This window comes from Panicum virgatum, chromosome 6K, assembly GCF_016808335.1.
Source record: "Panicum virgatum strain AP13 chromosome 6K, P.virgatum_v5, whole genome shotgun sequence".
Classification (NCBI taxonomy): Eukaryota; Viridiplantae; Streptophyta; class Magnoliopsida; order Poales; family Poaceae; genus Panicum; species Panicum virgatum.
The window spans coordinates 25,905,892-25,933,494 of NC_053141.1; the positions used below are offsets into that span (position 1 = coordinate 25,905,892).

Here is a 27,603-nt window from a genome sequence, read left to right on the forward strand (position 1 = left end):
AGGTGATGCATTATAATTAATTCGGTTTTGCTGATTAACCGAATTAGTCACAATAGCATTATTAGTTGGAATTGCCGAACCACGAATTGTTTTATCAGTATTAGATGTAGACGCATTATTACCGACAGACTTCATACCAAGATGTATTTCAATTCGGCAAAACGGTCATCAAACATATCATGCATATTTTGACCAATAAATTCCAACTTATTATTTACATGAGAAGAAACAACATCATCTATAGCATTAGCTATTTCAGAATTAAGTACAGGCTGTTCGCTCTCATCGAATTTTACCTCAAACTGTGAAGCATCGAAGCCGGCATCCGTCGTGACCTTCCCTTGTCGGTCGATGGAGAAGTGCGAGATGTACTGCTTCATAGCTTCTTCCTCCAGCTTCTGGATCTCCTTCTCCTTCTCCTCTCTGATCTTCTTCTGGATGTCATCAATTGCCTTCTGTTGTTCGGCCAAAAGTTGCTGAACAGTCGGCCTTTGGATGTTGGCGGCATCAACATCGCTAGGTTTAGGAATTTTACCGGCCATGGCAGCCGATTGATTCTTTCCCCAGCGGAGTCGCCAAAATATGTTGACGCCTTTTACGGGCCAACACACGATCGCGCTAGGTCGCGCGATGCGAGGAGGAGCTCCTTGCAGCACCTCCTGCGTGGAGCGTTCAGACCGGTCAGAGGGACCGGTCAGACCGGTCGCCGTGCAGAACGGCGACGATCCGACGAACGCTCGCCCGGAAGGGACCCCATCGGGGCAAGCGCACGTAGGGTTGCCCTAGGCTCGGCAGGCTAGCTAGGGTGTCCTCAAACGTCATGGAGACGAGAGAAGAACAGCATATTGAGATTGGAAAAGAAAAGGTAAAAAAGATAAAAAGGTTTGTGTTTGATCGATTGGATACCCTAATCGGCCGTGACCCTTTATATTTATAGGGTGGGGTGGACTTATCCCGCAAGAAATCCTATTACAGATCTAAATCTAGTAATCTACAAAGATTTCTAGTTGTACTCGGATTCCAGGTAGACCGATCTGACCGACCGGTTGGTCATGCCAGATCGTCTACAGACGCCTAGACCGGTCAGACCGCCTGGACACACCGGTCAGACCGATCTGTTCAGGTTACTGCCAATTTTGGTCGTCAACAGGATCCCACTTCAGCTTCTGTCACGAGCCTGCAATATGCCACACGCTCCTTACTTCTTGCAATACTTGTTGCTTTCCTGTTATGTTTCCCTCTCTATGTTGTCAGACCGACATCAGCTCCTCACTATAGCCCGTCAGGAATTTAACTGAACCCGAGATGCTTACCCCCTTTCCATGTGTCATTTAACTGAACCCGAGATGCTTACCCCCTTTCCATGTGTCATTTCATTCCTATTAAACTAGGACCTCCACATGAGTAGTAGCAATTGGCTTATCCTATCACCGTCAAGATTACTGATTAGTGCCTACAACCAGTCTGGTCCAGTGTATTTCAGGTCTTGGTTGCGCGGAAGGCACCACACCTTCCGCATTTCAGCTCTCAAGCTTGTGGCTAGACTGCATCGTACCACTGCATGGTGCTCATCTTCCTCTTCTCTACCACACAGTTCACAGATACTATTCTCTCCCATCTTCCTAGCCTTCTTATTAGCTTTGGTGGGCAGGCCATTATGAATTACCCCCACGCAAAGATTTTCACTTTTTGGGGAACAGACAAAGCCCAAAACTCCTTCCATGCTGGCCGTGTTCCATCAGGTCGGCTACTTGAACCCACATCTCTACTGTCCAGATCTCGAAGCTGCACTCCAAGCTTGTACGCATTGATTATCAAAGTCTTAGTTATATCATAGATACATGGAGTATTTATACTAGGAACATCTCTCCTAATTGGGTGAGAATGTACCTTGAAGTTTATGAAATTATGCTAACTCAAAGGTCACCACAAACTGAAACCTATAGGAGCCTCGTATTCTTGTTGGCCTTATGTGTGGTCTTTACTAAATTGATTATTACTCGTTATTGGCCCCAAATGGTAAGAAATTTATTATGTTGAAAAGTAAACTTGGGACTCATGGGACTTGAGAGCCTTCGGATTAAGGAGTTATGGTTGCTTAATTATAGCATCTCAAACTGTCATGGGATCTAAAATCAAATCTGAGCAATTTAAAGAAGAGAGAATTGTCTATTTGACACTAGAAAAAATAAAGCTGGTCTATTTGACATCTAAAATGAAAACTTGCCTATAATGTCCCTGCAGGTCATATATAATTCAGATTGTTCATGCTGTGAATTGCGGAATAATTGGTGCAAGGTAGTAGTCTATAAAAATGGAAATAAGGCAAGGCAAGTGCTATTACATGTGGAAACCATATACAGACCACTAGAATTTAAGCTAGCAGCTTGTAGTTGACACAGAAATAAAATTCTGCAAGAGCATACCTCTAATAAAGCACCAGGTGCAATTCCAATAAGCAAAGCCACTTCTCTACAGGGTAATTTTCAGCTAATATAAGTCCACACCAACACCAAGTTTTAGATCTATTGCTGCCTGAATATTGAACATAAAACAATTAACACCCAACAAGTATATAGAGATCTGCTAAAATAATCAGATGCGCAGTGATCATGTGAAGCTATATATTTATCACATCAACATAGGAAAGAAGCACTGCAAACTGAGCTATTACAGTTATAAGGAACAAGACAACATTCAACTCTTTACTATTGTATTGACATATTTCATTCAAATTTATAAACAACATAGTAGGGGGTAGAGAGGCAATCATTTTTGTCCATATAGCTATTAGAAATTATTACTGTATGAATTCATAGGGACCGAGGTTAACAGGTCACATGCACATTCTACTTACTATACTTGACCACCCTCTGTTCCTTTGTGCTTTTTTTAGATAATGGAAAAACTTCCGGTTTCAAACCCCTCCAGAACCACATTGTGTTTAAAATTAAAGACCAATACGCAAAATGAAGGGTCATCCATGGGAGGCGAAGAACTGCAAAGCTGAAGACGACTAGCCGCTCCCTTCGGTCATCAATGTGCTGCAACCGAGCCCACGACCGGTGCCAATGTGTCCCCTTGAAAAGCACCTGCAAAAATGTTTTTGGTCTATAATTATTAAACACAGTATCATTCCTTGTGAGCCAAATTGACCAGCATATAGCTGCAGCTCCCGTCAATAACAATATATTATGCTTGTGCCCTCCCTGCTTAGACCAGTTATTAAACAAATGTTCAATATTTACCGGTGGTGGTATACCTAACACAAGATGAATTGCACGCCATAGAAATTTTGCATAATGACATTCAACAAAGAGGTGTTGGATAGTTTCTGGCTTACTACAAAAACAACAAATTTTATTCCCATTCCAATTCCTTCTAGCTAAACTGTCTTTTGTTAGGATCACTCCCCTTTTAAGATACCACATAAATTTTTATTTTGAGAGGAATCTTCATACGCCAAATTTCCTGCATAGCTTTTGAACCGTTATTGACTAGGTGCTTATACATTGAATTAACTGTGAATGTCCCACTTTTATGTAGATTCCACATAAACAAATCCACCCCCTCATTTAGATTTATATGTACAAGACTTGCAACAAGGTTGTATCACTCGGTTAACTTATCCCCAACTAATCCTCTACTGAAGGAGACATTAAGTAGGTTCAAACTAGGCTCCTTCCTTGTTCCTTCCATCTGAAGGCTCGCACCTCGTACGCGATTCGCTTCTCTCGCCACTGTTCGCCTCCCTCGCGGCCTTGCCTCGTGATCACTTCGCCTCCCGCCGTCGCCCCTTCTTTTCTTCCCTCGGCCCGTCGGCCGGCCCTCGCCCAGGCTCGCCCCCTCGCCCCTTGCCTGCCTCGCGACCTCGCACGCTCGCCCGCTCCCGCCGGGCGTCGGCCGCCATCGCCCGTCAGGGTCAAGCCAGTGCGGCAGTACGGGAGTGCGGCCGCTGCCGCCGGCCGTCCCGCGGCCCCAGCTAGGCCTGGCGGCAAGCCGCCACGGCGCCACGCGCCCGCCCAATCGTCAGGTACTCGGTGGTGCTGTCCGGCTAGCTAGCTAATTGATTTTCCAATTTGATTCTGAAATTGATGCTGCAATTTGATTATGCAAATGATTAAATTTTAGGTAATTATGGAGAGGTATTTTAGGCGGAAAGCTAGCTGCCAGGCTCAAGATGAAATCAATTGGGATGAGGAGATTAAATATGACTCCGGTTTAAGGAAAGAAATTGATTCTTATCATCCTGACCTGAGAGAAAATGTGAGAAGAAAATACTTGGAGAATGGACCTTGTCAACCTTGCGGCATAAACTTCCCTCTTCTAAAAATTGGAGAGAAAGAGAAGTCAAGAAGATTTATGCGAGAATGGTTTGATGAGTTTGTCCTTGGCTTGAATACAGTGAGACGAAGCACAAAACATATTGCTTTTATTATTTCTTGTTTAGAGAAAAGAAAGATGCACGATATGATGCATTTGTGGTTAATGGTTAGGATGGTTTTCATAGGAAAGAAAGGCTACGATCACATATTGGTGAGGTTGGTGGCTTACACTATAATGCAATGAAGAAGTGTAATGATTTGTTAAATAGAAAGCAACATATAGATGTTTCTTTCGATCAGATCAGTGAAACTACTAAGAAGGCGTACTTTACTCAGTTAAATGGGTCCATTGACACTACTAGGCTATTGTTGAAGCAAGGATTTCCTTTCCGTGGTCATGATGAGTCCAAAGAATAGTACAACAGAGGGAACTTCTTGGAGTTTCATGATTGCTTAGCTGAACATGATCCAATTTTACGCAAAGCCGTGACTACACATGCTATAAAGAATAGCTGTTTGCTTGCTCCAGAAATTTCAGAGGGATATTGTTGAATGTTTTGCCAATGAGATTGTACAATCTATCCTTGAAGAACTTGGGGATGATGTGTTTCGCTTGTTAATTGATGAGTCAAGAGATGTTTCTTGCAAAGAGCAAATGGCTGTGGTCTTGAGGTATGTTGATGGTGCTGGGCGCTGGCCGCCTCCCACCTGGACGCCTTCACGCCGAGCGGCCGGGAACCGCTCTACGCAAACATGAGCTCGAGGAGTCAGCCGCTTTGCCCCTCAGCCTCACCCATCACGCTAATTGCCGCGCCCTTGCCTCCTCGCGGGCCTTGCCTGTCGGCTGCCAGTCGTCGTCGACCTCCGTTACCCACTTAGGGTTGGGAGCAGATGAGCAATGGCAGATCGACAGGCGACGGATCTGAGAAAAAGACTCCTTAGCAGTGGCGTCCTTCTAACTGCAGCGGCGAGTGGCGAGGGAGCGGTGCGACATGAGGAGATCGCGCAGAGAGGAAGGGGCGACAATTTGGACAGGGAGGGAGCTGCGAGAGTTGGGGATCTGAGTGTGGAGGGGGTGGAGCTAGGGTTTCTGCTGCTTTTATACAACGGAAGCACGATTAGAGCCATTGGATCAGAGGTGGACGGTAAAAAATAGTTGGACCATTTGGGCTCAAATGGACCTGGTTTGCTTATTTTTTTTCTTTTTTATTTTATTGCACCAACATGAAGTATATATAAAAATAATTATCTTATCTATATCAATATAGTTTTTACATGTAATATACTACATATTAGTTGTCTTTTAGAAGTTTCATTAATTTTGAAACTTATTTACCATTTTCAGTAGTTTAAATGAATTTCTGTGTTTTTGTTGAAAATATTTACAACTTGAACTACATATATCTTAAATAGTATTTAAAAAATTCTAAAAAAAGATTTTAAGCAGATGTGTTCTATTATATCTCATAACTTAAAAATGGATAAAAAAGTAAATGTTTGTTAGGGACAGTTAAAACTTCTATTTACAACATCATTATAGAATAATGATAATAGTACCTAAAACATCTCCGAAAATTCTATAAATTGACATAGACTCATTTCATAAATGTATAAGCTTGAAATAAAAGTTTCAAAGAATTATAATAAAGTTGCACTGTACTTTGTTCATAAATGGGTACACCACTCACTTAGTTTCATATAACTGAGGTCAAACTTTGAGATTTGAATATCTCATAATATTTTTTAAACTCATATGAACCTCAAATTTGGACACAACCTTACATTTACGATTATATTAGAAAATATGAAGTTACACCACTAATTATTATAGAACAACATATTTTCCTATTCTCTACTTGGGTGGAAGAAAATATGCTATATGTAAAAAGGCAGCATATTAGGTGCAAACCAACCTCTCCGTGCAAATCGTGCAAACTGCAATCCGATCCACCAGATCAACATCCAAGGGAGGAGGTGGAATGGGGATTCGCAAATCTTCGCCCGCACTTGGATTGGGTAATCACACTTTTGGAAATATCCCCTCCCACCTCCCCTGCGCCTCCTAGATGTTGATCTGGTGGCCCATATTGAAGTTTGCACGGTTTGCACGGAGAGGTTGGTTTGCACCTGATATGTTCTATCCAAAACAATAGAAATAATCATACAAATAAATAATATTAAATGAAAGAACATGATTTTAGAAAAAAATAGGAAAAAAGAACCATCGAATTTGGAGTTCATATGAGGGAGAAATACAGCATAGAAGTTTTAAGCCAGGATAAAAGAAGAAAGACAAACTATTTTTTTTTGCGAGGGGAAGAAAGACAAACTATACATGTGCTACTATAAGTTCATGAATTTTCCTGAGTTTTTCCACAATCAACAAAGAAAATTTGAATTTCCCTGTGTGTACGTAAATTTCCCCATGAGTTTTTCCACATCCGACAATGAAAATCTGAATTCCCTATGTGTACATAATTTCCCCGTGAGTTTTTCCACAACCGACAAAGAAAATGTGAATTTACTTGTGTCTACATAAATTTTCCCGTGAGTTTTTCTTCAACCCACAAGAAAAGGTGTATTTCCCAGTGTGTTCGGTTATTTTCCTGTGAATGTTTTTATAACCAACAAGAAAAGGTGAATTTTCCTAAGGGTTGCTGGAAAAACACTCGGGAAAATTAGAAATGCAGAGGAAAAAAAACGGTTTCCAGTAGTGGTACTCGATATTTTATACTTAGATTCAACCATCTGTGAACACTATATCAACATTTTAAATAGGCTAATTCAACATTTCATGAGATCAGATATTTATTTATGGCTTGCTCTCCTACCTCACGTCCTCACCTAGACTTCCCCACGCCTGGTACATGTTTCAACATTTTTCTTTACAACTGTCTAACAATCCTTGAGCCCTTACTCACCCAACATGTCGAATAGGATAAATAATTGAACATTTACAGGGTCGGATATTTATTTATGTTTGGCTTGGGGGAGCGAGGATGAAGTTTTGTGGTTGGGTTGCTCCTCCACTATATCTTAGCCATTGATCCGCTATAGCACAGATCTTAACGCTGAATAATATGCAAGCTAACTTCTCGTGGAACATGAATAGGAAATCTGGCTGTGAATCAACATTAGCAATTGAACCTATATTTCCTATTCATAATTAATCACAGGCCGACATCAATAATTCTTTGGGGGTACGGTATATATTTGTGCAGCTCAATCACATCTCTCCCTAACGACGACTCTGATCGCGTGGTGCTGCATCCAATTGGGCAAGAAGAGCTGCTGCCTGGGCCTTGTCCGCGTTGTCCAATCTTGCTTTGAACATGCCGAACTCCAACGACGCCCGTTGCCTCACCTTGCGGCGGCTTCCATCCAAGGTTTCGTTGCCCGGGTTCCCCAGCGTAAACCCCCCGTGATGCGCCACGTACTGCGTGTCGGTGTCCCGACCTGGGGGCCTGGATCCCAACTAGTAAATGCTGCGCGTTTCCTCGTCCCAGATGATGATGCAAGAGGCAATCACAGTAACGCACGGTTTATCCTGGTTCCGGCCGCGGGGTCGTACGTCCAGCAAAGGGGGTGTGCGAGGGCACTGTATTATCTTGCACCCGGAGTGCTTGTAGTAGGGGATACAAGTAAGGCGAGAGAGGGAGGGAAGCTCCCAAGTCTCTGCTAGGAGTGGAGTCGGTTGAGATGAATGCTCAATAGTTCCTGAGCGTCCTCTTGGAAAAGAGAAGACAGAGAGAGAGTCTAACCAGCCAGCAGCCCCCGGCTAAGGGAAGCCCGCCCCCTCCTTTTATAGTCATAAGGAGGGGCGGGGTACAGGAGTGGGGGCATAGAAGTCGTCGTTTTCCCCTGAATCGCGGGTACAATGGTCGAACACTGTAGGAAGTACACTGTGGGAAGGCGGCGCGCGTCGCAGTCATCCTTGGCATTGTCCTTGGTCCTGTGAAGATCGCGCCGGTCGTCCTGCAGTGTCTCCGCAGGCGGCGTGGTGGTGTGTAGTGGGCCCTGTGGACTAGCGGTAGTAATGGCGCGCGACGGCCCCGAACCCCCTGGTGGGAGTGCGGGCGTGCACACTAGAAGGTCCGGGGGACACGTGGAAGTCCCGGACCCCTTCCCCAGTGGGAGGCGAGTCCGGATGGTCGGCGTCGGCAGAACAGTAATGGGAGCAGTGCCGAGCTCATCTTGTTCCGCGTGCAGGTCCCAAGGCACTGCTACAGCATCCGGGATGGCAGAATGGTGACCGGAGTCAGCGGATGGGACCCCGGTCACATCCACTGTGGGAGTGGCGGCCTGACGCCGCCCGTCCTTTGAGCCGTGGCGGAGTGGCTGGCTTTTAATGCCTTCGCACGGCGAGCAGTTGGGCGGCGAGGTTGTTTGTCCCTTGTGCCGAGGGGTGGCCTCGAGCGAGGCGGAGATGAGCTACCCGCTCGAGGGTAGATTCGCTACCCTCGAGCGAGGCGGAGATGCGGAGCGCAGTCGAGGGATCCCGACGGGGACCCTCGAGCGATGCGGAGATGAGTCACCCGCTCGAGGGTAGATCCGCTACCCTCGAGCGAGGCGGAGATTGTCCAACGGGCCCGAGAGGGACCCTCGAGCGAGGCGGAGATCGTTCCGCGGGTTCGAGGGGGATGTGAATGGGCCGCACGCTAGGCTTCTTTGAGTCCTTTCCTTTCTACCGGATGGGAAGCAGGCCGTGGGCCTTCGTGGGCCCAGTTGCCTTAACAGGTGTTTGTGTTTTTAAAGCGATCTTAGTACCCCAATTAGGGTGCCCCTAATCGTGGTACCCGACAGTAGCCCCCGAGGCTTTGGCCGAGTCAATGGATTCGGCCAAAGGGTAATTCGGCGATTTCCCCTTTGACGTGATCGGTCAATGCCGCGCACCCGCCAGACGCGCCTGAGCGCCAGCCCGGCGGATGTGACAACTCAGCGGTCGGGGTAGTACGCCCGTGGGAGGAGTGCCTCGAGGCGCGCGCCTCTTTGTTTGTTTGTTTGAAGGACAAGACGTGTCCGCGTGCTAAGGGGGGCCAGGGTGACGATTGCGCCCGCGGCTCGGCAGCTGGCGCTTTCGTCGCGCTGTCCCGCACTCAGGGTCTTGGCCCTGCCTTCCCTGGTTGCTTCACAGCGCGCCATTCGAGGGCGGTCGGCCTGAGCCGACGCTGCACCGCTTAGTGTCCAGGGGCTCAGCTCCGCTTTATTTCGTTCGGTCGCATCTCGGCGCAGTGACCGAGGACCTCCTTTGCTCGTGGAGTGCCGCGTCGCCACGAGTGACACAAGCCTCCGCTCTTCGCCAAGCTTGAAACTTTGTGCCCGGCACAACTATAAATAGGGGTCGTGGGGTTCCCTTTCCTCTCCAACCTCCCAACTCTTTCTTCCAGCATTGCCTAAATCTTGTAATGCTTCCTTTGCCTTTTTGTGACCGGCCCCCAAATGGGGTGGCCTGGCTTTTTTAGGCTTTTGGCGCTAGAAGAATGCTTGCGAGCGGTAGGGGAAGACCGGAGTAGGCGTGCGCTCCATCCCTCAGGTTCAGTGGGATCAGCAGAAGAGCATTCGGCACGTGGGGTCATGCTTCTGCGATGTCCCCTAGCCTGAAGGGGGATGGAGATGCTTGACCATGGCGTTAGTGCCAGGTTGGGCGGCTGTTCTTTGCATCGTCCCCCCAGGCGATGAGGTTGCCCTCGGGGAGACGGTGCGGAGGGCGCTGTCCGCCAGCTCGACCCCCCGCATGGTCTTCGGTGGAGGAGACGCTAGAAGAAGACTTGCGAGGAAAGCATCCCGCTGGACTCGTGTGGTCTGGGGGCTATTCCTCGCATCCTTAGCAGCCTCGCTGTTGCATCAGCTAGGGGCTCGGTGCCTTTCTTCGTCGCTCGCTCCTCCCCAAGACAGGGAAAATTGCCACGTAGGTGGCAACGTGTTTGTATCTTTCTATGGCTTCGCGCCGGTAATCGTTTGTAATCTTTATTTGTATTTGAGCAATAAAGTCCCCTTTCTCCTCTACGGGGAGGATTACCGAAGGTATAGGGGTGTACATAGAGTTACGACCCTCGAATATGTGTGAAGTCACCTTCGTGGGGGCGCGTCAGCGCACCCGCGGGTGTAGCCCCCGAGGCCTTGGAGGAGAGTTTGTGCTCGTCCAAGGGCTATAAACGTTGTCCCGCTTGGTATCTTTACTGGGATGGCCATCTACCGTCTTTTTCAGCCAGCATCGGCACTTTTCAGCCGGCCTCGGCACTCTCAGTGCTGGTACAGCGACCCGGCGTTCAGCTTAGCCGTTAGGGGAATGTACGCTAACAGAGGAGGGTTTGGTTAGACACGTGGAGCTTCACAATGGACGGTTGTCGACTTATTCGAGGGTGTGGTTTGAACCGTGGTGTGCGGGGAGCCCCCGAGCCCAGGCCCGTGTGAAGGCATTCAGGGGAAACCCTCGACTTCGATTACGACCCTCGTCGCCCTTCCGCAGGGAGGAGGGGTGAAGCGCACCATGCTACCCATGCCCGGGCCGCGAGCTATGGCTGCTTCAGTGAGCTATTAGCGGGTTGTTCAAGCGGACGTCCGTGCCCTGTTCGATAGGGGTCGGCTCGTGGTCCATAGACACGTCCTATAAAGCGCTCGCGAGGGTTCGCTAGGTGGGGCTCGAACCCATTCGGTAGGGTTCGAGGGCTCGATGCTCTCCCTCGATGGGATCCCCCTTCTAGGCACCCTCGACTGGCCTTGAACACTGCGTAGGATGTCTCGAACTCCGCGTTCGAGGGTAGCTTGTACGGCACATCCCTGCAGTCCCTGACTCTGGTGATCTGGGGCGCCTGTCGAACCCCTTGAAGGGCCAGGCGTCGACCCCCTGATCAGTAAGGCCTCGAAATGCGATTCCTTCGAGGGTAAAGAGACCCTATGAAGGAATATTCCGTCGTGATCTGAAAACGTCGCAGAGCCGCGAGCCACGCGCGCGCGGGTCTTCCGCCGGTAGCGGGCGACATGGCCCGATTTGTGTGGCACGGTGTGGGTGCGCCTTTTCAGGCGTCCGCCTCGGGCAGACGAAGCTGCGTGGGCGGCGGCTGATGGATGGGATAGTGTAACAGTCGCGCCGCGCCCGCCGGTTGCCGTGCCGCATTTATTGCCGCGTGCGCGCGTGGGAGACTCCGCGGTCGTGGGGCCCATCCGTCGGCGATAGCAAAATCTACCGCATTCGATGCGGTAGATTTGGGCCAGGCTTTGGATGCACCCGTCAAGGTGAATAAATATGAAGGGAAAGGGGAGGTTCTGGGTTCACCTGGCCATTTGCCTTCATTCTGCTTCGCCTTCTCCGCCTCCCTGCATCCTGAGCCCGCAGCCAAGAGCGGAAGGAAGAAGAGAAAGGAGAAAGAGAGAGAGATAGAGAAGGGAGAAAAAACACCTTAGCCATCCAGAGCTTTCGCTCCCACATTCCCCCTCGAATTGAAGATATGTTGGACATCCAGGAGCCCTTGCCGTGGGGGAAGTCCTCCGCCACCGTGGCGGTCCTGGAGCAGCTGGTCGCCGACCGGCTGCTGCCGCGGAACCCCGACTTGGGGGCGCCGGCGTGGATTTCCCCGCACCCGGACGAGACCGAGCCGAAGCCCCCGCAAGGCTATGTCGTGAGCTTCGTACGCCTCCACGAGCGAGGCTTCGGCGTTCCCGTCAGCAGGTTCATGCGGGCCTTATGCGAGTACTACGGGGTGGAGCTGCACAATTTCAGCCCCAACTCCATCTCGCAGGCGGCGGTCTTCGTCGCCGTCTGCGAGGGGTACCTCGGCATCGAAGCCCACTGGGACCTCTGGATCCATCTGTTCCGCGGCGAACTCTTCGTCGAGAACGCGCGGAACCAGCCGAGGCGGTACGCGCGCGCCGGTGGCCTGACGCTCCATGTCCGCCCGACCCGGAGGAACTTTTACATATCGAGCAAGATGACGACGAACAACGCCGGGTGGAGCCGAGGGTGGTTCTACCTTCGGAACCACAAGTGCACGCTTCCGGCGTTCACTAACAAAGTTCTCCGGGAGCGACCGCCGAAGTGGGACTGGGAGGTGTCGCCCCCAGCGCAACAGGCCAAGCTCGAGGGCCTCACCGACGCGCTGGTGCGTCTAGCGAAGAAGGGGCTGACGGCAGCGGCCGTTATCGCGAACTTCCACCGGCAGAGGGTTATCCCTCTCGTGGAAAGGGCCCTGCCGATTTTTGAGCTCACCCCCGGGAGCAAGGTTGAAGGCTCGAGGACGTCGAGCAAGCTTCTCTCCCACACCAACGCCGCCCGGAGGGCGAAGTACGTGGTGGCGGAGTTTCCCCAAAATCCCGCGGATCTTTGGAGGATCAAGATGCGCCCCGAGCCGGGGTATATTTCCCTGGTAAGTTTTGGCTTCGAACTCGTCGTGCGTCGTGTAGTTCCCTTTTCCTGACCCTATCTCGGGTGTGTTTTACAGGGGTTGAGGTGCGGCACCTCGAGGCCCCCGGTCCCAGAACAGCGCCTGATCAATCGCCTCCACGCGGAGAAGATGAAGAGGCGGAAGGACGCGGCGGAGACGAAGGCCGAGAGGAAAAGGAAGAGGAAGGCGAGGCATGACAAGGCGTGCAAGCTCGCTCACGCGGAGGGGAAGCCGCAGCCCGCCACACCCGAGTCCTCGGAGGAGGACGAGGAGGAGACCTCGGACGCCGAGGACCACGCTCTGAGGAGGGACGGGGAGGGCGCGAGCCCCCCACCGTTCTACCTGTGGGACGAAGAAGAGGGAGCGACCGTGGCGCTAGAGGAGCCGAGGGCCGTAGTGGGGTCATCGGCGAATCCCTCCCTCGAGGGTGCGGCGCGGGAGTCTTCCCCGCCGGCGGCCGGCGAGGAGACGCTCGCGCCCCAGGTGCTGATCCGTGGCGACGAGGCTGCAGCGGGAGAGGAGTTGTCCGTGCTGGCAGCCTCGAGCCACCGGGCCGACACGAGGGGGGCGCCTTCGGGGTAGTCTTCGAGGGACAGCACGATGCCCCGGGCTCGAAGGAGCGCCATGAGGAAGTGGAGCATGAGTGCTCGATCTGGGTAAGTATTTTGGATTTCGTTTTTGTTACGTATTTGGTGGATTTCTCGATCCTGCTCAACTCGCGTCTCTTGATTTCCAGCCCCGGGGCCGTTCCCAAGGATGCAGTGCAGCTTGCCCCGGCCAAGGCTCTCAAAACCGGGGCACGCAGCACTCCGCACTCAGCGCCGCACCCCCAGCCCGCCGTGGATCTCGAGGCGGCGGCCGCTAGGCTACGGGAGGCCATGGCTCGAGGGGCCCAGGCGGCGCAGCAAGCTCGGGCACAGGAGGAGGAGGGTGACGCCGGTCAGAGCGACGCCGGCCAGCGTGGTGCCGAAGCGGCTGCTCAGGCAGCCGATGCCGGCGAAGAGGCCGGCCGGGGCAGCGTCGGTGGCGCTGCCAACGCGGCCATCGCCGCCCGACCGGATACGGAAGGAGCGACCGGTGGGGGTGCGCAGGAGCGCCCTGCTGACCGTGTAGAGGAGACCCTCGTCTTCGAGCCCTCGAGGGTCGAGGGCGGGGGTGTCGCGGAGGAAGGTACGGCGTAAGAGGCGCCGACGGTGGAAGGAGCCCCTGTTTCGGGGCCCGCGGAGGCCCTGGACGAGGGTACCGTTGCGGTAGGGCCTGAGCCAACGGCGCAAGGGGGTGTGACAGCGGTGGTGGAGCTGCCGGACAGCAGCGAGGAGTATGGGGATTCGATGGACATCGACCCCGCTGCTGCGGCGAGCGCTGCCGCACACATCGCCGAGTTCGCGTCGGCCAGCACGGGCGTGCTCGAAGCGGGGGCGTCCGAGGGGAGCCACCTCGGGGCGATCGTCCCGTCCGGGGTCCCCTCGGAGTTCCTCCGCAAGGAGCAGGAGGAGGAGGAGGCCTGGAACAAGCAGATGGGCGTCGGTCATGAGATCTTGCAGGCCCTCGACCGCGCCTTCCAGCTCCACCAGAATGCGGATTACCAGGTCAGCCAGGTAAATATTTCCCCCCGGAAATTGCTCGGATTCGGTTTTAGCTTTTACGCGTCTTCACCCACGCCCTCCCCCTTTGCAGCAGCTGAGGGAAATCTCGCGCAAAAAGAGCGCCGAGATGAAACGGCTGTACTCCCAGATGAACCAGTTCGGGCAACACAACGCCGAGCTGGTGCTCAAAAATATCGACGCCAACACAAAAATGGCCGATCTAGGAGCGCGTCAGCAGGCGCTGGAGGAGGAGCTGGCGTGGGTTGCTGGTGAGCGTCTCGTCCAGAGGGCGGCAGCGGAGCAGAAGGCCCGGGAGGCCGAGGCGCAAACTGTCGAGCTACAGCGCCTTCGGACGGCGCTCGAGGAGAGAGCTCGCGAGGCGGAGGTGCAGAGCGCTGAGCTGCAGCGCCTCAGCACGACGCTCGAGCAGCAGAAGGCCGAGCTCCTCCATAAAGAGGTGGCCGTGGTCGCGCTCACCGGGACCCTCCGGGAAAAGGGCGAGGCCCTCGAGGGGAAGGAGGTGGCCCTCCATAACATGGGGGCCGCCCTTAGAGAGAAGGAAGCCTCCTTGTCCTCGCTCGAAGAGGCCGCCCATATGTAGAGGGAGGAAGCGTTGAAGAACATGACGGGTGAGTACCTTTGATTTTTCGTCGATTTGTTTTCTTTCGTGGCTAATGTCGATTTCCTTTGCTCAGAGCTGAGGCAAAAGGTGGCGGACGAGACCGCGGCGAAGGAAGCGGTCCACACCGTGCTCACGGCAGCACAGATGGAGTTTGCCGAGCTGGAGCAGACCGCCGTGAGCATGTGTCAGGAGCTCGACGGGGAGGGTGCCGTCTCGGGCAGTTCGGTGATCAGCCGCCTGTGCGAGCTAGGCGGTCAGATTGCCGAACATGCCAAGAGCACCTTCCGCCTTGGTGTCCTGCGGGCTCTCGCCGTGGCCTCGACGCATTACCTCATGGATCTCCAGAGGGTGTCGTCGGGGTACGTTGTTCCCGATGACGCTGACGCGGACGCCGCATCGGCCATCATGGATGAAGCCGACGCAACCGTGGAGGAGTTCGCCACCGTTCTCGCCGAGAAGCTCGAGGCAGACATCCCTCCCATCGCCGAATTCGACGCCCCTGAAGACCCGCAAGGGGGGGGGATGATAGCCTGTAGGAAAACTGGGCCTCGGAGCCCATGTAAATAGATTAGTGTTTACATCATAGTCACGCTTTGTAATCCCATCCTATGAATATAAGAGATTTTATTTTCATAATTTGAATGTGTGGCCCGTCGAGGCCTTGTGCGTTCGAGCCTATATTTCTTTACTTTATTTCCGTGTTCTTCGTATGCGACTTAGATAAACATCTATGAGGAAGTTCGCGTTCATAAGCAATGTAGGCGTAGGGTGATGAGGGGGTGCCGTATCCCGGAGGCATAGGCGGTCCCACGACTCGGCCAGCCACGTACCGTAGTTGCTTACGCCTCGCGTCCATTTTTTCCTAGGATACAAGAAGCTTAGGGTCGAGACGGAAATATTTCGAAAAAACATTGGCGACTTTTTGGAGACGTTCGGGGGTTCCCCCCGTAGTAGCCCCCGAGGGAGGCTCGGCTTTGCCGAGGGTAAAGCCAAGCGCACCTCAATGTTCGTGCGCACCCGAGCCCTCGAGGGTCCGGAAGGTTCCCAAAAAGCAATAAGTAAAGCGTACTTCCTTATTATTTCGGGAAATTGAAAATGCGAGTACGAACAATATACAAATAGCTTGAAATGCTAAGGATAGAAGCGACGTAGCTGTTGTATGTTCCAAGCGTTGGAAAGGACTTCGCCATTTTCGTTTGCCAGCTTGTACGTGCCGGGTTTGAGCACCTCGGCGATTATGTACGACCCTTCCCATGGAGGTGAGAGCTTGTGGCGGCCCCTGTTGTCCTGTCGGAGCCTCAGCACCAAGTCCCCTTCGTTGAGGTCTCGGCGCCGGACCCTCTGCGCTTGATACCTTCGTAAGGACTGCTGGTAGCGCGCAGAGTGGAGGAGCGCCACGTCTCGAGCCTCGTCCACTTGGTCCAGCGAGTCTTCGCGAGCTCGCTGGTTTTGTTGCTCTTAGTATGCCTTGAGCCTTGGCGATCCGTATTCCAAGTCAGTGGGGAGAATGGCCTCGGTGCTGTAGATGAGGAAGAACGGAGAAAAACCCGTGGCTCTGCTCGGGGTCGTCCTTAGGCTCCAAATGACCGAGGGTAGCTCTGTGAGCCACCTCCGGCCGAACTTGTTCAGCTTGTTGAAGATCCTTGGCTTTAGTCCTTGGAGGATCATGCCATTGGCACGCTCCACTTGCCCGTTCCTCTGTGGGTGTGCCACAGCCGACCAGTCCACACGTATGTGGAAGCTGTCGCAGAACGCCAAGAATTTCTTGCCTGTGAACTGGGTGCTATTGTCGGTGATGATCGAGTTCGGGACTCCGAATCTAAAGACAATGTTGGTGAAGAACAGAACTGCTTGCTCGGATTTGATCTTGCCGATGGGTCGAGCCTCTATCCATTTGGAAAACTTGTCGACCGCCACCAGCAAGTGGGTGAAGCCCCCGGGCGCCTTCTTCAGCGGACCGACGAGGTCTAGTCCCCACACGGCAAATGGCCACGTGATGGGGATGGTCTGCAGAGCATGGGCCGGGAGGTGTGTTTTTCGAGCATAGAACTGGCAACCCTCGCAGGTCCGCACAACGTTGGTGGCGTCGGCGACCGCGGTGGGCCAGTAAAAGCCTTGCCGAAACACGTTACCCACGAGGGTACGTGGCGCAGCGTGATAGCCGCAGATGCCAGCATGGATGTCACGGATCAGCTCCATGCCCTCGGGGATGGGGATGCATCGTTGCAGGACACCCGAGGGGCTACGCTTGTGTAGCTCATTTTCGATTAGGATGAAGGACTTGGCCCTCCTGGCGAGGCGTCGCGCCTGAGCGCGGTTCGAGGGTAGGACCCCTCGAATCATCCAGTCGAGGTACTGGACGCGCCAATCTCGCGAAGTGGGGGCCTCGTCAACTTCCATTGCCTCGGCCTCATCGGCGGAGGTGGTGCCGAAACCAATGTCCATGGGCTCGACCTCGTCCGCCGGAGGGTTCCCGCCGGAGGGCCCAGTGGGCGAGGGGCCTGACTTCGTCAGGTTCTTGAACTCGACGAAGGGATTAATGATGTCTTGAGCGAAGATGTTCGGGGGGACGGTGGTCCGCCCCGACGCGATCTTGGCTAATTCATCGGCGTCCTCGTTGTACTTGCGCGGGACATGATTAAGCTCTAGGCCATCGAACTTGTCTTCGAGGCGGCGCACTGCATTGCAGTACGCATCCATCTTCGGGTCGTGACAGCTAGATTCCTTCATCACTTGATCGACGACGAGTTGAGAATCACCGCGTACGTCGAGACGTTTGACGCCGAGCTCGATGGCGACGCGGAGACCACTGAGGAGGGCCTCATACTCCGCCATGTTGTTCGACGCAGGGAAGTGTAGGCGTATCATGTATCGCATATGTTCTCCGAGGGGTGAGATGAATAGAAGGCCGGCACCGGTGCCGATTTTCATCACCGACCCGTCGAAGTACATAGTCCAGCATTCGCCCTGGATTTGGGATGGGGGTAGCTGAGTGTCCGTCCACTCAGCCACGAAGTCAGCCAAGATTTGGGACTTGATCGCCTTGCGAGGGGCGTAGGTGAGTGTTTCTCCCATCAGTTCCACAGACCATTTGGCAATTCTACCCTCAGCTTCCCGGTTGCGGGCTATCTCTCCCAAGGGGAAAGACGAGACCACGGTGACGGGATGAGCCTCGAAGTAGTGGCGCAGCTTGCGCCGAGCCAAAACCACTGCGTAGAGCAGCTTTTGAATCTGTGGATAGCGTGTCTTAGTTTCAGACAACACCTCGCTGATGTAGTACACCGGTCGTTGGACGGGCAGAGCATGGCCCTCCTCTTGTCTTTGACCACGATCACCGCGCAGGCCACTTGGGTCGTCGCGGCTACGTACAGATAGAGGGGCTCGCCGTCCGTAGGTGGTGTGAGAATGGGAGCACAAGTGAGTGATGCCTTCAGCCTTTCGAGGGCTTCTTGAGCTTCGGGGGTCCACGTGAAGTGCTCGGTTTTCCTCAAGAGTCGATACAGGGGTAAGCCTTTCTCGCCGAGACGCGAGATAAAATGGCTAAGGGACGCTAGGCATCCCATGACCCTCTATACCCCCTTTAGGTCTCGGATCGGTCCCATCCGAGTGATGGTCGAGACTTTGTCAGGGTTGGGTTTGATGCCCCGCTGGGAGACGATGAAGCCCAAGAGCATGCCTCGAGGCACCCCGAACACGCACTTCTCGGGGTTAAGTTTTACCCCTTTGGCTCGTAGGCAATCGAATGCGATCCTGAGATCAGCAACCAGGTCGTTCGCCTTCCTGGATTTCACAATGATGTCATCGACGTATGCCTCTACGCTGCACCCTAGATGGTCTCCGAAAATGTGGAGCATACATCTCTGGTATGTGGCTCTAGCATTTCTGAGGCCAAAGGGCATCGTGACGTAGCAGTACATGCCGAAGGGTGTGATAAAAGAAGTCGCGAGCTGGTCGGACTCTTTCATCTTGATTTGGTGGTAACCGGAATATGCATCAAGAAAGGATAAGAGTTCGCATCCCGCGGTAGTGTCTACAATCTGATCGATTCGTGGCAAAGGAAAGGGAACCTTCGGACATGTCTTATTTAAACTAGTGTAGTCTACACACATCCTCCAGCTTCCACTCTTTTTCTTCACTAATACTGGATTAGCTAGCCACTCGGGATGGAATACGTCTTTGATGAATCCGGCCTCCAGAAGTTCCTGCAACTCCTCGCCGATCGCCCGGCGCTTGAGCTCATCGAAGCGTCTTAGGCGCTGCTTCACCGGCTTGGAGTTGGGTCGGACATCAAGAGAGTGCTCGGCGACCTCCCTCGGTATGCCAGGCATGTCCGAGGGGCTCCACGCAAAGATATCTGCGTTGGCGCGGAGGAAATCGACGAGCACCACTTCCTATTTGTCGTCGAGGGTGGCGCTGATCTGCAACGCCTTGTCGTCGGAGTGGCTCGGGTCGAGGGGCACCTTCTTGATACCCTCGGCATGTTCGAAGCTCCCGGCGTGTCGGTGCGTAGAGTCCAAGGCCTCGCTCGCCATTTTGTCAAGGGTGGCTGCGAGGGCCTCGTCCTCCGCTTGAGCTTCCGCGCGTTCAACGCACTCGACGTCGCACTCGTAGGCGTGCTCGAATGAAGAGCCGATTGTGATGACGCCCTTCGGACCCGGCATTTTGAGCTTGAGGTAGGTGTAGTTGGGGACGGCCATAAACTTGGTGTAGCAAGGATGACCAAGGATGGCATGATAGGACCCTCGAAATCCTACCACCTCGAAAGTGAGTACCTCCTTGCGGAAGTTGGCTGCTGTGCCGAAGCACACAGGCAGATCGATCTGGCCGAGGGGTTGGACTCGCTTTCCTGGCGTGACACCGTGGAATGGTGACTTGCTGGGGCGAAGCTTGTCCAGTCCGATCCCCATGAGCTCCAAGGTGGGGGCGTACATGATGTTGAGGCTGCTGCCTCCGTCCATGAGCACCTTGGAGAAGCGGGTGTTACCGATGATGGGGTCGACAACGAGCGGATACCGTCCCGGATGCGGGACGTAGTCGGGGTGGTCCTCGCGGCCAAAGGCGATGGTATCCTTCGACCAGTCGAGGTAGGATGGCGTGGCTTTGGTGATGGAAAAGACTTCGCGGCGCTCACGCTTGCGCTGCCGAGGAGTCATATTCGTCGTTGCTCCTCCAAAGATGAAGAAGGCGTTCTCCACTGGGGGGAACTCGTCATCTCCACCTTTGTCTCCCGCGTCCTTCTTCTTGTCTTCGTCGCGATGCGCGACGCGGTTGTAATACTTCTTGAGCATTTCGCACTGCTCGAGGGTATGGTTGACCGGGCCCTTGTGGTAAGGGCACGGCTTCTTGAGGATGTCGTCGAATTGGCCACCACCACCTCGAGGGGGGCCTCGAGGCCCTTTGCGGTCTGGAGCGGCAGCGAAAGCCTCCTCGGAGTCCTCTGCCCGCCCTGACTCACGCTGGTTCGGTGGGACCGGCTTCTTTCCCTTCCTCCCCAGCTTCAGTTTCTTGGCGGGGGCGTTGGGCTTGACGCTGCTGCTCTCCGCGGGTGCATTGTCCTTGCGCTTGCTCGATTTGTCGTCGAAGATGGCACCAACAGCCTCCTCGCCGGCGGCGTAGTTGGTGGCAGTGTCGAACAACTCATTGGTGCTGACGGGTTGGCTTCTCGCAAGCTCGTGCACCAGGTTCCTGCACGTCGTACCCTCGAGGAAAGCGTTGATGACCACGACATGGGTGACGCTGGGGAGCTCGGTGCACTGCTTGGAGAAGCGTCGCACGTAGTCACGCAGGGACTCGCGGGGCTTCTGGCGACACCCTTTGAGGTCCCAGGGCGGACGTACGTGCCCTGGAAATTGCCCATGAAGATATGGACCAAGTCGGCCCAGTTGTGGATCTGATCCGCAGGCAGGTGCTCGAGCCACGTTCGTGTGGCATCAGCAAGATGAAGAGGAAGGTTGCGGATGATGACCGCATCCTCCGTCGCGCCACCTAGCTGGCACGCTAGGCGGTAGTCATTGAGCCAGACTACAGGGTCAGTCTCGCCCGAGTATTTGACGAGGGTGTTGGGTTGTCGAAAGCGCGGGGGGGAAAAGATGCAGTTCGGATCTCCCGGCTGAACACCCGGGTGCCCGGAGGCTCCGGTGACTCACCCCTGTCGTGCTCAGGGTCGAAGCGTCCACCCCGTCGAGGGGTGTACCTCCTGCCGTCGATGACGTTGCGGGCGTCGCCGTCGCCAGCGTGCCCGCGAGTGTCACGGATTCGCTCCCTTACGGGAACTCTCCCGATGCGCTCGTGCACCGAGGGCGCCTTCGCACCGGGCGCTCCGGCTGCTTTGCCCTTCCCCGCGGGGGGTGTGTGCACAGAAACCTCACGGTCCTGAAGCGCAGTACCATCACGCGGTTCCGGGGCCTTCGAGCGCATACGAGATGCAGAACTCTCGGCCTGCTGCACGGCAGCTTGCCCGATGAGCTCCTGTGCCTCGCGGCGCAGGTTGCGGCCCGAAGGTGCTTGGAGTTGGTAAGCCACAGCGACGAGCTTCTCGCCCGCCGTCTTCAGTTCCGGAGATTTGTCGATGTTGTCGTCGGCCAGGATGCGCTCCCGGGTAACACGTCCCGCCGCCTGGGCGTGTGCACCACGCACGGTACGCTGCTGCTCGAGTGCGGCGCGTAGCTCTTGGGTTTGTTGACGCTGCTCGTCAAGCTTGGCTTGAGGCTCGTTGAGCTGCGCCAGTTGAGCTTGTCGCGCTGCTGAACTTGACGAGGAAGGGGCTGCAGGCGGGACCACCGGTTGCTTTGCCCGCACGTCCGCCCCGCCGTCCCCGTCGTTGCTTGGGGCATTGTCGTCCTGCTCGTCCGCAAGGTCCGCCATGAAGCACTCCCGGGAAGGATCGAAATCCCCCTCGCTGGAGTCTTCGGAGCAGGTGAGGCAGTAAGCCGTCGCCAGCTGGAACGAGTGAAGAGCATCGGGGTGGCGAACCCCGGAGTAGTCCTCGGCCTCCTCGGTCGTGAAGTTGTTCATGATGAAGTCGATGTCGTCGGCGATCGAGCTCGCCGTCTCGGGGTGGGATTCGTCAGGGGACGACGCGATGAGGCTGGGAATCGACCGAAGATGATGACCCGGCAGATCCTCATGCTCGATGAAGTTAGTGTTGGTTGACGAGGCGTGGGCGGCAGTGTTGCGCATCCCGAAGGGGAAGGGCGACGCCGAAGTCGAGTTCCCCCTGGGAGGCACTAGTGCTGCCGCAGGCGATGGTGTCGGCGCAGATGACTCCGAGACACGCGATGACGAAATGGTGGCCCCGTTGGCCGTGATGCTGAGTTGCGACATGCCAGCCTCGTCCCACGTGGGGGAGCTGTGGCGTGCCGCACGACGCCGCTCCGCGCGTGCTTGTCGTGAATGCTGACCCGAGCGCCTGTTGCGCCGGGCTGGTGAAGTCGGAGCGATGGGGTTGCGTCCGGGGCAGAGGAGCTGCATGAGGTAGCTGTTGCCAGTCGCTCTGAACTCGAGACTCCCGAACCAGATCACAAATCCAGCAGGGAGCGGATCCGAGACACCCATAGGGTATGGGTTGGATCTGCTCGCCATCCCTGGAGATCAAATGGGAACAAGTGAGAAAAATGTCACGCAGCCGCCCCTACCTGGCGCGCCAACTGTCGGTGTCCCGACCTGGGGGCCTGGATCCCAACTAGTAAATGCTGCGCGTTTCCTCGTCCCAGATGATGATGCAAGAGGCAATCACAGTAACGCACGGTTTATCCTGGTTCCGGCCGCGGGGCCGTACGTCCAGTAAAGGGGGTGTGCGAGGGCACTGTATTATCTTGCACCCGGAGTGCTTGTAGTAGGGGATACAAGTAAGGCGAGAGAGGGAGGGAAGCTCCCAAGTCTCTGCTAGGGGTGGAGTCGGTTGAGATGAATGCTCAGTAGTTCCTGAACGTTCTCTTGGAAAAGAGAAGCCAGAGAGAGAGTCTAACCAGCCAGCAGCCCCCGGCTAAAGGAAGCCCGCCCCCTCCTTTTATAGTCACAAGGAGGGGCGGGGTACAGGAGTGGGGGCATAGAAGTCGTCGTTTTCCCCTGAATCGCGGGTACAATGGTCGAACACTATAGGAAGTACACTGTGGGAAGGCGGCGCGCGTCGCAGTCGTCCTGGGCATTGTCCTTGGTCCAATGAAGATCGCGCCAGTCATCCTGCAGTGTCTCCGCAGGCGGCGTGGTGGTGTGTAGTGGGCCCTGTGGACTAGCGGTAGTAATGGCGCGCGACAGCCCCGGACCCCCTGGTGGGAGTGCGGGCGTGCACACTAGAAGGTCCGGGGGACACGTGGAAGTCCCGGACCCCTTCCCCAGTGGGAGGCGAGTCCGGATGGTCGGCGTCGGCAGAACATTAATGGGAGCAGTGCCGAGCCCATCTTGTTCCGCGTGCAGGTCCCAAGGCACTCCTACAGCATCCGGGATGGCGGAATGGTGACCGGAGTCAGCGGATGGGACCCCGGTCACATCCACTGTGGGAGTGGCGGCCTGACGCCGCCCGTCCTTTGAGCCGTGGCGGAGTGGCTGGCTTTTAATGCCTTCGTACGGCGAGCAGTTGGGCGGCGAGGTTGTTTGTCCCTTGTGCCGAGGGGTGGCCTCGAGCGAGGCGGAGATGAGCTACCCGCTCGAGGGTAGATTCGCTACCCTCGAGCGAGGCGGAGATGCGGAGCGCAGTCGAGGGATCCCGACGGGGACCCTCGAGCGATGCGGAGATGAGTCACCCGCTCGAGGGTAGATCCGCTACCCTCGAGCGAGGTGGAGTTTGTCCAGCGGGCCCGAGAGGGACCCTCGAGCGAGGCGGAGATCGTTCCGCGGGTTCGAGGGGGATGTGAATGGGCCGCACGCTGGGCTTCTTTGAGTCCTTTCCTTTTTTCCGGATGGGAAGCAGGCCGTGGGCCTTCGTGGGTCCAGTTGCCTTAACAGGTGTTTGTGTTTTTAAAGCAATCTTAGTACCCCGATTAGGGTGCCTCTAATCGTGGTACCCGACACTGCGCGTCCACGATGCCGATCTGCTTCTCAGGCTCCTGCACGCGGGCAAGTTATCCATAGCTGTTGGACAGGCAGGAAATGAACAGGTGATGATTCTGAGTTGGTTCTCACGTCGACGCATCTCCAGAAGTTCCAGTCGAGACCCCAGCCATGGACGAGGTCGTTCTGGATCATGTGCCAGACGCACGCCCATGCCTCCCTCGTGAAGACGGGCGCGTTCACCTCCACGATCGCGCTGCACGGCAGCTTGTGCACGTCGGCACTGCACTTCCCGGCAGACGTCGACCTGTGCATAGAATCAATGCATCGTATTAGCAAACTGGAGCATAAGATATCAGTAGCTGCTAGCTAGCTAATAAAACACTTACGTGTGTATCTCGGTGTCGTTCCTCCTGACGTTGATGTCGTAGGTCTTCGGCCCCCGGGTGATGTCCATGCCCGGCTGCGAGATCTCCAGCCCGTGCTTCCTCACAATCTTGATGTACTCCGCGTCGAAGGTCTCGCAGCCGAGGTCTTGGTCCCAGATGAAGATGTACTCATACGGCGCCACGATGCTTGGGTGCAAGTAGGGGTGGTAAAGGGCCCAACATTTTGAACTAGAAAATCTAAGGATCGGGCCCTAAAAGGGCCGGGTTCTAAACATATGTATTTTTAAACTAAAAATTTTAAGGGCTTTATTGGGCTGTGAAGAGGTCATTAGGGCCATGGCCCATTACCACCCCTAGGTGCAAGAGCCTCTTGGCGTACCACCTACGCCGCATTTCATCACAACACTATGATTCAGTGTCAGGAAACTAGGGCTGGAAAAATTGCTCGTCGCTCGTTAGCTCGCTCGACTCGCAGCCGGCTCGGCTCGGCTCAGCTCGGCTCAGTCCAATTCCTAACGAGCCGAGTGCTCGTTAATATAACAAGCGAGTTCGAGCCGCTCGCGAGCCTAACGAGCTACATATACTAGCAGGCTTCCGGTGTATGTTACAGCGTTTAGAAGCCTAAATAGTTGGCCCAATAAGCCCAACATCACATCTCTTGCTCCCGGTCAAAACCTAGACCCAATTTCCAGCACCGACGCCCCAAACCCGGCCTTCTTTGCTTCATTATCGATCAAATCCGCTTCATTTCAACCTCCCCAACTGTCCGCCCTCTTGGGCTCGTCGATTCTCTAAGCAACGCAGCCCACGGCGCCTCAGTAGGCACCACCAGTCCACCACACGCCATGGACCGAGCCGAGCTGATCACAATGAGACGGATGATGAACTAGCATTGGTGCCATAGTTACATATGTGCACCAACATAGTGGTTGCAGCTCCTCACCATTTGGCCTGCTTCCCGCCACTGACATGGACGGCCTGCTTGGAGCCTTGGACCACTCGAATTCGTCCCACTCCGCCGTGTGTCCGTCATAGTGGAACAGCAACACGTCGAAATTTTCAGAGAACTGCATGATAATCCATATATCATTCGCGAGGAGGTATCCATCATATTGTTCAGTTTACATATCGCTGATAATAATATGGGAACATAACAAGAAATTAATTACTTCCCACCTTGTGAACAGTGGCATTGACGGTGAGCTTGTCACTGTAACCAACTGTCAGCACCAAAAGGTACTTGCGAGTGGGGGTGTCCTGCTCATGGAAGTTCAATCAGAGACGCCATAAATTAAAAAAAGAGTCAGCCTCTGTTTAGTTCGTGAAAATATTTGGGTTTTGGCATTGTAACAATTTCGTTGTTATTTGGGAATTAATGTCCAATCATGGCCTATGCTTAAAAAATTTGTCTCGTCGTAATCAGTTAAACTGTGTAATTATTTTTTTTCAACTATATTTAATACTCCATGTATGTGTCCGAAGATTCGATGTGACGGATACTGTAGGAAATTTTTCGCGAACTAAACGGGGCCTCAATTCGGTAAGGTCATAGTTATAAGTGTAAAGTCTGCAATGACAGTAGTGAAACCAGCGACCTCACGCGGGTGTCCCCACAGCCGGCGCATGTGAAGATCAGACTCTCGAACTACGACGTTTGGTGGTAGCCTCTCCGCGCCTTTCGGCTTTGCCGGTGCAACAACCTTCTGCAGCAAATAATAAGGAAAAAATTATGCATATTAATTGTTGACTGTCTCAGGCTTGTATAACTGGATTCTTTCAATTTTCAGCATAGTGCTGAATACCGATCCATATAGGAAAGCAATTGAACTGTCAACAAGTTCAGGGTTGTACCTCTGAACTAGCATTTGACTGCAGGAGTGGAGTCCTGTCCACAGTAGAAGTGTCGTTTCTGATCTGCGTCGAGAAGCTGCCAAGTAGGTAGCTGCCAACGAAGGTGCAGTTCCCATCACCAATGCTGAACGGGAATACCTTTGGTGTGATTTGGGACCTGTTTGGTTTATAGTAGCATGAGTAGCACAAAAATTTTGACCAATAATTAGGGGTACTAAATAAAGGCAATTTGCAAAACTAACTCCACAACTCTGCACTATTTCGCGAGACGAACCTAATAAGGCATTTGACCGCACGATGAGAGGAAGGTTACTGTAGCATCACTGTAGCCAATCATCGATTAATTACTGTCACTAGATTCGTCGTGAAAAGTTACACCCATCCGTGAAAAGGTTTTGCAAATAAACTTCGTTTAGTACTCCATGCATTGAAGGTTCTTTTTTTCGGAAATTGTGCGTGCTACCGTGCTATTGAAACCAAACAGGGCCTTGTACAGAAAAAGAAACGCCGATGAAGAATCCGATTGCTGCCGCAGACAATACTGTAACAGCCCTATGCTGATTAGCTAGTTAAATATGTCATCATGTGCATCTTAAAACATTAAGCATAATTAACTCGCAATTAAGGAGAGAATTAAACCTTAGGCTAATCCACTGTTTTGGTAGTGGCGGACAGTCCGCCCCTATACGGCGGACGGTCCGCGACCTTGCCACGTGGCCAACCACAGTCTACTTCGGGCACATCGAATTCACTGCCACGTCACCCTACCCGCGAACAGTCCGCGCCTCACTCGCGAACGGTCCGCTAGCGCATCTCCGATGCGTGTCAAGCGCGCAGAGTCTGGGCGCCACATCTCACCCCCGACCCCACCCGTCAGCCCGACCCCTCTTCACCTGGGAACCATCTCCCAGCCCTCTCTCTCTCCCTCCCACTCTCCCCAAACACTTCTCTCTCTAGCTAAGCCATGGAGGAGCTCCCCTTCCTCCTCTCTTGCCATTAAAGCCCTACCTCGCCGGAGAACGCCAAGAAACGACGCCGACGAGCTACACCACCCCGATCTCCTCTTCTTCCTTGGGAAGGAGCTTCCCCCAACGAGTTCTTCTTCTACTCCATCTCCTCCTTCAAGCCCCAAGCAAGGAAGGCGACCCCGAGCTACTCCAAGCCTTCCCCGTCGCCTTGAAGCCCTTGCCGGTATCCTACTCGAAGCCGGTGAGTGTTTCCCCTCCCCGATCCATCCCCCATTGCCCTAGGATTTGAAGCCAAGAACTCACCTAGAGACCAATCACCATTGTTGACCTAGAGCTTCGAAACCCTAATGCATGTGAGATTTAGTTACTAAAGTGAACTCCCTAGGCTCCCAGGAACCTCTAGGATCAAACCCCACCCCAAACCGTGGCCGGAATCGCTGGCGGCGAACTCGCCGGTGAGCCTCGGCCGTGTCGCGGACAGTTCGCCCGACAT

The 27,603-nt window shown here is 53.9% G+C and overlaps 1 pseudogene; it reads right to left on the reverse strand.

The window, feature by feature from the left end:
- Positions 1-2,490: 2,490 nt before the first annotated feature.
- On the reverse strand, positions 2,491-27,603 carry LOC120713353 (annotated as a pseudogene).